The sequence below is a fragment of the Triticum dicoccoides genome, chromosome 4B (assembly GCF_002162155.2).
Source record: "Triticum dicoccoides isolate Atlit2015 ecotype Zavitan chromosome 4B, WEW_v2.0, whole genome shotgun sequence".
NCBI lineage: Eukaryota > Viridiplantae > Streptophyta > Magnoliopsida > Poales > Poaceae > Triticum > Triticum dicoccoides.
The window spans coordinates 588,218,683-588,228,938 of NC_041387.1; positions in this window are offsets into that span (position 1 = coordinate 588,218,683).

A 10,256-nucleotide genomic window follows, 5' to 3' on the forward strand; every position below is an offset into this window, starting at 1 on the left:
TTGTAAGGGCAAGGAGATTGCCTACTTTGTGAAGATCTACCGCTAGTGAGGCAAGTCCTTCGTGGGCGACGGCCATGGTGGGATAGACAAGGTTGCTTCTTCGTGGACCCTTCTTGGGTGGAGCCCTCCGTGGACTCGCGCAACCGTTACCCTTCATGGGTTGAAGTCTCCATCAACGTGGATGTACGATAGCACCACCTATCGGAACCACGACAAAAACATCTGTGTCTCCAATTGCGTTTGAATCCTCCAAACCCTTCCTTTTACATTCTTGCAAGTTGCATGCTTTACTTTCCGCTGCTCATATACTCTTTGCATGCTTGCTTGTTATGTATTGTGAATGTTAACCTTGTGCCTAAACTCCACTTAAACCTAAAGAAGTTAAAAACTGCAACTATGGTACTTAGTGTCTAATCACCCCCCTCTAGACACCTCTTCTCGATCCCTTTCAATTGGTATCAGAGCATTGGTCTCCATTGCTTTGGTTTAAACACCATTGGAGGAAGATGGATGAGTCTACTTTGGGGAGTCTTAGACATAGAGTGCCTATTCTTGATGGAGAGTATTTTCATGAGTGGAAAAATGAGATGCTTGTGATTTTCAATCAATATCATTTGAACAAGTACATTGCTAGGCCTTGTGCACCTCATGTTGATCCTATGCATCCTACCCTTGATGAGTTAATTGACATGATTAGGAATCTTAGAACTGTTAATCTTATCACTAGAGGCTTGCCTAGAAACTTGATTAGAAACTTGCCTACTCTTGAGTGTGCCTACACTATATGGAAATTTCTTGAGGAACGCTTTCCCAATTATTCCTTGAAAAATCTAGATGAAATTCTCCATAAGTCTATTGCCTTGAGTAAGATGAATACTAGTGATCCTATGTTTGGTGATCGTCTGTTTGAGCTTACAAACCTTATGTGTGCCAAAGGAGATGTTGGAATTATTGGTGATATTATTTCCGAAGCTATAAAAATTCATAAGCAAGATCATTTTCAAACTCACTCTAACGAATTACCCTCTCTAGGATTTGATCCACCACATAACGATGTTGAACATGGATACTATGATGAGGATGATGATAGTGACTTTGATCTTGATGATGCAATGAGACATTTTGGTCTTATGGCAAATCTTCGGGGATATATGGCAGGAGGAAAGGAATGGGTTCTTGATAGTGGATGTACCGATCACATGACTGGAGATAAAGACATGTTTCGTGAGCTTGCTGAAAACAATGGTCCTCGAAAGTTTGTCACTTTTGGTAAGGTGGTTGGCCTCAATAAGGTGGCCATCTCACATGATAGTTCTATTCAAAATGTTATGCTCGTTGAATCTCTTGGCTACAACTTACTTTCAGTATCTAGACTTGCTGATTTCGGTTTCAATGTCCTACTTACTGAAGTAGATTGCCAAGTGTTTCAAAGAGATAATCATAAAATGGTCTTTGCCGGTATACGTAGAGGTGATCTTTACATTGTTGACTTGACTAAAAAGGCTCAACCTAGAACTTGCTTTATTGCTAAATCTTCTAAAGGTTGGTTATGGCATAGACGGTTAGGACATGTTGGTATGCGAAACCTTGACAAGATTATTAAAAAAATCATATCCTTGGTGTTAACAATGTCATATTTGATAAGGATAGACTTTGCAGTGCTTGTCAAGCAGGTAAACAGGTTGGAGGAAGGCATCCCGTGAAGAACATCATGACCACGAGGAGGCCACTCGAGCTACTTCACATGGATCTTTTTGGTCCCAATGCTTACAAGAGTCTCGGTGGAAATTCTTTTGGTCTAGTTATAGTTGATGATTTTTCAAGATTTACGTGGGTGTTCTCTCTCGATGATAAATCGCAGGTCCAAAAGATCTTCAAAAACTTCGCTAGGAAGGCCCAAAATCAATTTGAAGTGAAGATCAAGAAGGTTCACAGCGACAACGGAACGGAGTTCAAGAACGCAAATGTGGACACCTTTCTTGACGAAGAAGGGATTTCACACGAGTTCTCGGCTACGTACACACCTCAACAAAATGGAGTTGTTGAGAGGAAGAACCGGACGCTCAACGAAATGGCGAGAATGATGCTTGATGAGTACAAGACGCCGAAGCACTTTTGGGCAGAAGCGGTTGAGACAACTTGTCATGCAACAAATTGCTTGTATCTTCACAAGCTGCTCGACAAGATGGCATATGAGCTTCTCACCGGAAATAAAGACCCCTCGGAAGTAATCCAAGACTTGTCTATTGGAAAGATTTGTCCAACGGAGGTGAAGGAGAGTACCTCGTCTGTCCAAGTGGAAGCTTCCACCTCACGACAAGGTGAACCAAGAGTTGATACGGAAGCATCCACAAGTGGGACACACCAAGATGAAGAAAACAAGGAAGTGCATCAAGATGAACGTCAACAATCTCCTTCTCCACCACGACAAGAGAATGACAACGCCAACAGTGAAGAAGGCCAAGAAGAAGAACAAGATGAAGAATAAGTTCAACCAAGAACCAAGCAAAAGCTTTCATGAGTTCGAGCAAGAATTGCTAAAGACCATCCCGTCGAGCAAATCTACAATGATATCCAAACCGAGAGAATCACTCGCTCTAAAACTCGTTTAGCTAACTTTTGTGAAAACTATTCATTCATCTCTAGCATTGAACCTATGAAGTTTGAAGAAGCATTGGAAGATCCGGATTGGACAAATGCTATGCATGAAGAGCTACACAACTTTGAGATAAACCAAGTTTGGACATTGGTTGAGAAGCCCGACAACAACCACAACATCATCGATACCAAATGGGTGTTTCGCAACAAGCAAGATGAAGATGGACAGGTAGTTCGCAACAAAGCACGTCTCGTTGCCCAAGGCTACACACAAGTCGAAGGTATGGACTATGGTGAGACTTATGCTCCCGTTGCTAGACTTGAGTCCATTCGCATCTTACTTGCCTATGCTAATCACCATGATATCACCCTGTACCAAATGGACATTAAAAGTGCTTTTCTAAATGGTGAAATAGAGGAGGAAGTTTATGTTAAACAACCTCCCGGCTTTATCAATCCTAAGAAACCCAATCATGTCTATAAACTTCGCAAAGCTCTTTATGGTCTTAAACAAGCTCCTAGAGCTTGGTACAAATGCTTAACTAAGTTTCTTCTTGAAAAAGGATTTGAAATTTGGAAAATTGATTCTACACTTTTTACTAAAAGGGTTAATGGAGAATTATTTGTATACCAAATTTATGTTGATGATATTATATTTGGATCAACTAACCCTCATTTTAGTGAAAAGTTTGGGAAGCTAATGTCGGAGAAGTTTGAGATGTCTATGATGAGTGAACTCAAATTCTTTCTTGGTTTGCAAATCAAGCAAACTAAGGAAGGTACCTTTGTCTCTCAAACGAAGTACACTAAGGACTTATTCAAGAAGTTCAATATGCAAGAATGCAAAGGTATGTCTACACCCATGCCTACTAGTGGACATCTTGATTTGACCAAAGATGGTGAACCGGTTGATCAAAAGGTTTATCGCTCTATGATTGGATCATTGTTATAACTATGTGCTTCACGTCCCGATATTATGCTAAGTGTGTGCATGTGTGCAAGATATCAAGCTGCTCCAAAAGAATGTCATCTTAAAGCCGTGAAAAGGATAGTGAGATACTTAATTCATACGCCAGATTTTGGCATTTGGTATCCTAAGAGGGCCTCTTTCAATCTTGTTGGCTACTCCGACTCGGACTATGCTGGAGACAATGTTGATAGAAAGTCCACTTCGGGTACTTGTCAATTTCTTGGTAGATCTCTTGTGTCTTGGTCTTCCAAGAAACAAAACTCGGTATCCTTATCCACCACCGAAGCGGAATACATTGCCGCTGGTTCATGTTGTGCTCAATTACTTTGGATGACCCAAACTCTTAAAGATTATGGGATATATGTGAAACATGTTCCATTGCTTTGTGACAATGAAAGTGCTATCAAAATTGCTCATAATCCCGTGCAACATTCTCTAACTAAGCATATTGAAGTTTGTCATCATTTCATTCGAGATCATGTTGCTAAGGGTGACATTAATCTTAAGCATGTTCGCACTAAAAAGCAATTAGCGGATATATTCACTAAACCTCTTGATGAGAAAGTGTTTTGCAGGTTGAGAGGAGAACTGAACATCATTGATGCTTCAAACTTGGAGTAGAAACTCCGTCGGATACATGCAAGACATGAGCTTATGACTAATCCTTGATATTTCTCTTATGATGATAATCTTATGTCTTGGACATATTTGCATCTTGCATGTTATCTAACCCATGTAGGTACTTGGTTGAATCAAATTCCATGAGATTGTAACCTACTCACATCTTGAGCAACCTCTACATCACCAAGTCTCTACACTATGGTGGTTGAAGACAAGGAAGCACGAAACCAGTCAACCATATCCTTTGACAAATTCTGTGTTAAGCTTCACGATTGTCATTTTGGATACACAAGTGCTCTTCCTTGCAAAAATTAACCCATGTAGGTAGATGAACTCAAATTCCAAGTGGTGCTCCCATCTCTCGATGAGTTACATCAACCTTGAGCAACCCACACAAGTTCAACTACATGAACAATCAACACCACTACCCAAGGTATGTCATTCCATCTTAGAAAAGCTTTACTCCAAGACATGAGTTAAAGCAACTCGACAAGATGTGAATACATCAAGATGCTTAATCCAAAAATGGTAACCCCATTTTGAGCTTAAACGATGAGTATGACCTATGATCAAGTGATCTCACTTGACTCCTAAGTCAATATACTCTAACATAGGTGACTTTGTCGCCGACCAATTCTAGATGAAGTTCTTTTGTATTCTTTTCTGTTCTCTTGCATTATCTCATGCATATTTGTTTCCCCTTTCAAAAAAAAACTTCATCTAGATTTCTTTCTTTTCTTTTCTGTTTGCTCTGCATTTCCTGCATCCAATTCATTGCATATCTTTTAGTTAATTCCTTGCAAATCTTTATGAGATCTTACTAGTCTAGTGAGCTGAGGCGACAAGTGTTTTCTCTGCGATGAACTCGGTCTCACCGATTTGTTGTTTTCGGTCCAACCGAATCCTTTCGGTACAACGGAAGCATACCACTCGGTGCCACCGATTTCACAACAGGATAAACATTTTGCTACTTATTCTTCTTTATCTTTTGATCCAGCTCCACTCAATGAATCTTGTCCTCTACAAGCATCACATTTTTATCAGTGCTTTGTGATGTGACTCAAGGATCAAACCCATTCACGACAAATTCCAGAAGGCCCTTCTTGGAAATTGATGTCAAAGGGGGTGAGAGAGATCACATCAAAGCTTAGAGAGATCACATCCAAGCTTATCACTTCCAAAGGGAGAGAGAGTATCACTTCCATAGGGGGAGAGAGAGATCTCCAGGGGGAGAGGATACTCAAGTAGAAAGTATTTCTCAAGGATCCCAGATGCTTGGTGTTCAAGAGGAGAGATGCCACATGTCTTCTTGAGGGGAAAGACATGTTCATATGTGCTTGTTTGCATTAGCTTTGATTTTGCTTTTGCTCTGATTTTCTGTTCCCTATCTTCTCCCAGTATCCCATTCTAGATTCCTTAAATTCATTGCACATCTTTACCTTTGGGGACATGTCTAATCCAATGTGGTACTTAGTACTCACTCTCTACATGTCATCCCAGTCTTGGTATTCTTGTGGTTTCTTCTGTTTGCTCTGGCTAGTAGGTGTATCTGTGTTATCTAACCTTGTTTACGCAGGTTCATTCCATCCTAAGCCAACTCAAGACCACAAGGTAAGCATATGCATCAAAATCATGTGTATGAGGAATTTTTGCTGATGTACATACTGTTTGCAAGAAGGACTCATGAGCATGAAGGTATTCTTTAATATTCTTTGCTCTGATGCATATGGACAAGATACATGTAACACATTGCCTACTCTCTCATGGTTATGCTCTCACATGCTTCTATATTTCATATTCACATGATTGCATACATGTAGGGGGAGCCTATGCTTGTTACATGTCTTTCCAAAGCTTTACTTGCCATTCTCTTTATCTTTGTCTAAAGCTTTGATGTATGTTGCCATCAATTACCAAAAAGGGGGAGATTGAAAGCACAAGTGCTCCCTAGGTGGTTTTGGTAATTAATGTCAACATATCTCTTGTTGGACTAACACTTTTATCTAGCATATTTCAGAAAAGTTCAACTATGGAATGGCATGGACTAAAGGATGTGGAACCCCTTCAAAATGCTAAGGACAAAGGATTGGCACAAGCTTCAAGATCAAGACTCTGCATTTTATGTTTTAGTGATCCAAGATCACATTGAATCTATAGGAAAAGCCAATACTATCAAGAGGGGATGAGGTGTTGCTTAATGAGTTTCTTGCTCCACAGTGCTTAGTGATATGCCCCAAAACCCTCAACTACTTTCCCACATCCACACATATGACCTAAACCTAAAGTCTAACTCCGCCCCACCGATTCTTTCTATCCGGCGCCACCGAGTTTAGATGTCATAGCCACTGCCACAAACCCTAGGCAAATCGTTCTCACCGATGGGGATCTCGGTCTCACCGAGATGGGATTGTAATCTCTATGTGTATGTCCATTACCAAAATCGGTCTCACCGAGTTTGAGCAATCGGTACTACCGAGATTACAATGCAAACTCTCTGGTTAACTTATTACCAAAATCGGTCCCACCGAGTTTGAGTAATCGGTCCCACCGAGTTTTCCAGACCAACTCTCTGGTTAGCTAATTACCAAAATCGGTCTCACCGAGTTTGTGTAATCGGTCTCACCGAGATTACGTTATGCCCGAACCCTAACCATATTAGTCCCACCGAGTTGCATTTCGGTCCCACCGAAAATCCTAACGGTCACTAGGTTTACTGGTTGGTCCGACCGAGTTTCTTGATTCGGTCCCACCGAGATTGGTAAATTGTGTGTAACGGTTAGATTTTGTGTGGAGGCTATATATACCCCTCCACCTCATCTTCATTTGTGGAGAGATGTTGGGGAACATAGCAGAAATTCAAAATTTTCCTATGAGTCACCAAGATCTATCTATGGAGAGACTAGCAACGAGAGAGAGGAGTGCATCTACATACCCTTGTAGAACGCTAAGAGGAAGCATTCAAGAGAACGGGGTTGAGGGAGTCGTACTCGTCGTGATCCAAATCACCGAAGATCCTAGTGCCGAACGGACGGCACCTCCGTGTTCAACACATGCGCAGCCCGGCGACATCTCCCATGCCTTGATCTAGCAAGGAGAGAGGGAGAGGTTGGGGAAGACTCCATGCAGAAGCAGCACAACGGCGTGGTGGTGGTGGAGGAGCGTGGCACTCCAGCAGGGCTTTACGAAGCACTGCGAGAGACGAGGAGGGAGAGAGGTAGGGCTGCGCAAGGGAGAGGTGGAAACTCATGTGTTGGGCAGCCCCTAGACCTCAACTATATATAGGGGAGAGGGAGGGGGCTGCGCCCCCTCTAGGGTTCCCACCCCAAGAGGTGCGGCAGCCCCTAGATCCCATCTAGGGTGGCGGCCAATGGGGAAGAGGGGGAGACTTGCCCCCCAAGCAAGGTGGAGGCGCCCCCCTCCCCTAGGGTTTTCAACCCTAGGCGCCTTGGGCCTTGGTGGGGGGCGCACCAGCCCACCTGGGGCTGGTCCCCTCCCACACTTGGCCCATGCAGCCCTCTGGGGCCAGTGGCCCCACCTGGTGGACCCCCGGGACCCTCCCGGTGGTCCCTGTACGTTACCGATAGCACTCGAAACTTTTCCAGTGACCGTATGATGACTTCCCATATATAAATCTTTACCTCCGGACCATTCCGAAACTCCTCGTGACATCCGAGATCTCATCCGGGACTCCAAACAACATTCGGTAACCACAGATAAACTTCCTTTATAACCCTAGCGTCATCGAACCTTAAGTGTGTAGACCCTACGGGTTCGAGAACCATGCAGACATGACCGAGACGTTCTCTGGTCAATAACCAACAGAGGGATATGGATACCCATGTTGGCTCCCACATGTTCCATGATGATCTCATCGGATGAACCACGATGTCAAGGATTCAATCAATCCTGTATACAATTCCCTTTGTCTACCGGTATAGTACTTGCCCGAGATTCGATCGTCGGTATCCCGATATCTTGTTCAATCTCGTTACTGACAAGTCTCTTTACTCGTTCCGTAACACATCATCCCGTGATCAACTCCTTGATCACGTTGTGCACATTATGATGATGTCCTACCGAGTGGGCCCAGAGATACCTCTCCGTCACACGGAGTGACAAATCCCAGTCTCGATTCGTGCCAACCCAACAGACACTTTTGGAGATACCCGTAGTGCACCTTTATAGCCACCCAGTTACGTTGTGACGTTTGGTACACCCAAAGCATTCCTACGGTATCTGGGAGTTGCACAATCTCATGGTCTAAGGAAAAGATTCTTGACATTTAGAAAAGCTTTAGCATACGAACTACACGATCTTGTGCTAGGCTTAGGATTGGGTCTTGTCCATCATATAATTCTCCTAATGATGTGATCCCGTTATCAATGACATCCAATGTCCATGGTCAGGAAACCATGACCATCTGTTGATCAACGAGCTAGTCAACTAGAGGCTTACTAGGGACATGTTGTTGTCTATGTATCCACACATGTATCTGAGTTTCCTATCAATACAATTCTAGCATGGATAATAAACAATTATCATGAACAAGGAAATATAATAATAACCATTTTATTATTGCCTCTAGGGAATATTTCTAATAGTCTCCCACTTGTACTAGAGTCAATAATCTAGTTCACATCACCATGTGATTGTAATGAATCAACACCCATGGGGTTTGATCATATCTTGCTTGTGAGAGAGGTTATTAGTCAACGGATCTGAACCTTTCAGATCCGTATGTGCTTTGCAAACCTCTATGTGATCTCCTAGATGCAGCTACCACGCTCTATTTGGAGTTATTACAAATAACTGTTCTACTATACGAATCCAGTTTACTACTCAGAATAATCCGGATTAGTGTCAAAGTTTGCATCTGCGTAACCCTTTACGACGAACTCTTTTACCACCTCCATAATCGAGAAAATTCCTTAGTCCACTAGTTACTAAGGATAAGTTTGACCGCTGTCCTGTGATCCATTCCTGGATCACCCTTGTACCCCTTGACTGACTCATGGCAAGGCACACTTCCGGTGCGGTACACAGCATAGCATACTATAGAGCCTACGTCTGAAGCATAGGGGACGACCTTCGTCCTTTCTCTCTCTTCTGCCGTGGTCATGTCTTGAGTCTTACTCAATACTCACACCATATAACACAGCCAAGAACTCCTTTGCTGATCTATTTTGAACTCCTTCAAAATCTTGTCACGGTATGTATTCATTTGAAAGTACTATGAAGCGTTTTGATCTATCCTTATAGATCTTGATGCTCAATGTTCAAGTAGCGTAATCTAGGTTTTCCATTGAAAAACACTTTTCAAATAACCCTATATGCTTTCTAGAAATTCTACATCATTTCCGATCAACAATATGTCAACAACATATACTCATCAGAAATGCTATAGTGCTCCCACTCACTTCTTTGGAAATACAAGTTTCTCATAAACCTTGTATAAACCCAAAATCTTTGATCATCTCATCAAAGCGTATATTCCAACTCCGAGATGCTTAATCCAGTCCTTAGAAGGATTGCTGGAGCTTTGCACACTTGTTAGCATCTTTCAGGATTGACAAAACCTTCTGGTTGTATCACATACAACCTTTCCTCAAGAATATCGTTGAGGAAACAATGTTTTGACATCCTATCTGCAAGATTTCATAAATCATGCAGTAATTGCTAATATAATTCCAACAGACTCTTAGCATCGCTACAAGTGAGAAAGTCTCATCGTAGTCAACTCCTTGAACTTGTCGGAAAACATCTTAACGACAAGTCGAGCTATCTTAATGGTGATACTTACCATCATTGTCTGTCTTCCTTTTAAAATCCATCTGTACCAACAGCCTTACGACCATCAAGTATTTCTTCCAAAGTCTACACTTTGTTTTCATACATGGATCCTCTCTCGGATTTTATGGCCTCAAGCCATTTGTCGGAATCCGGGCCCACCATCGCTTCTCCATAGTTCGTAGGTTCATTGTTGTCTAGCAACATGACCTCCAAGACAGGATTACAGTACCACTCCGAAGCAGTACACGTCCTTGTCGACCTATGAGGTTCGGTAGTG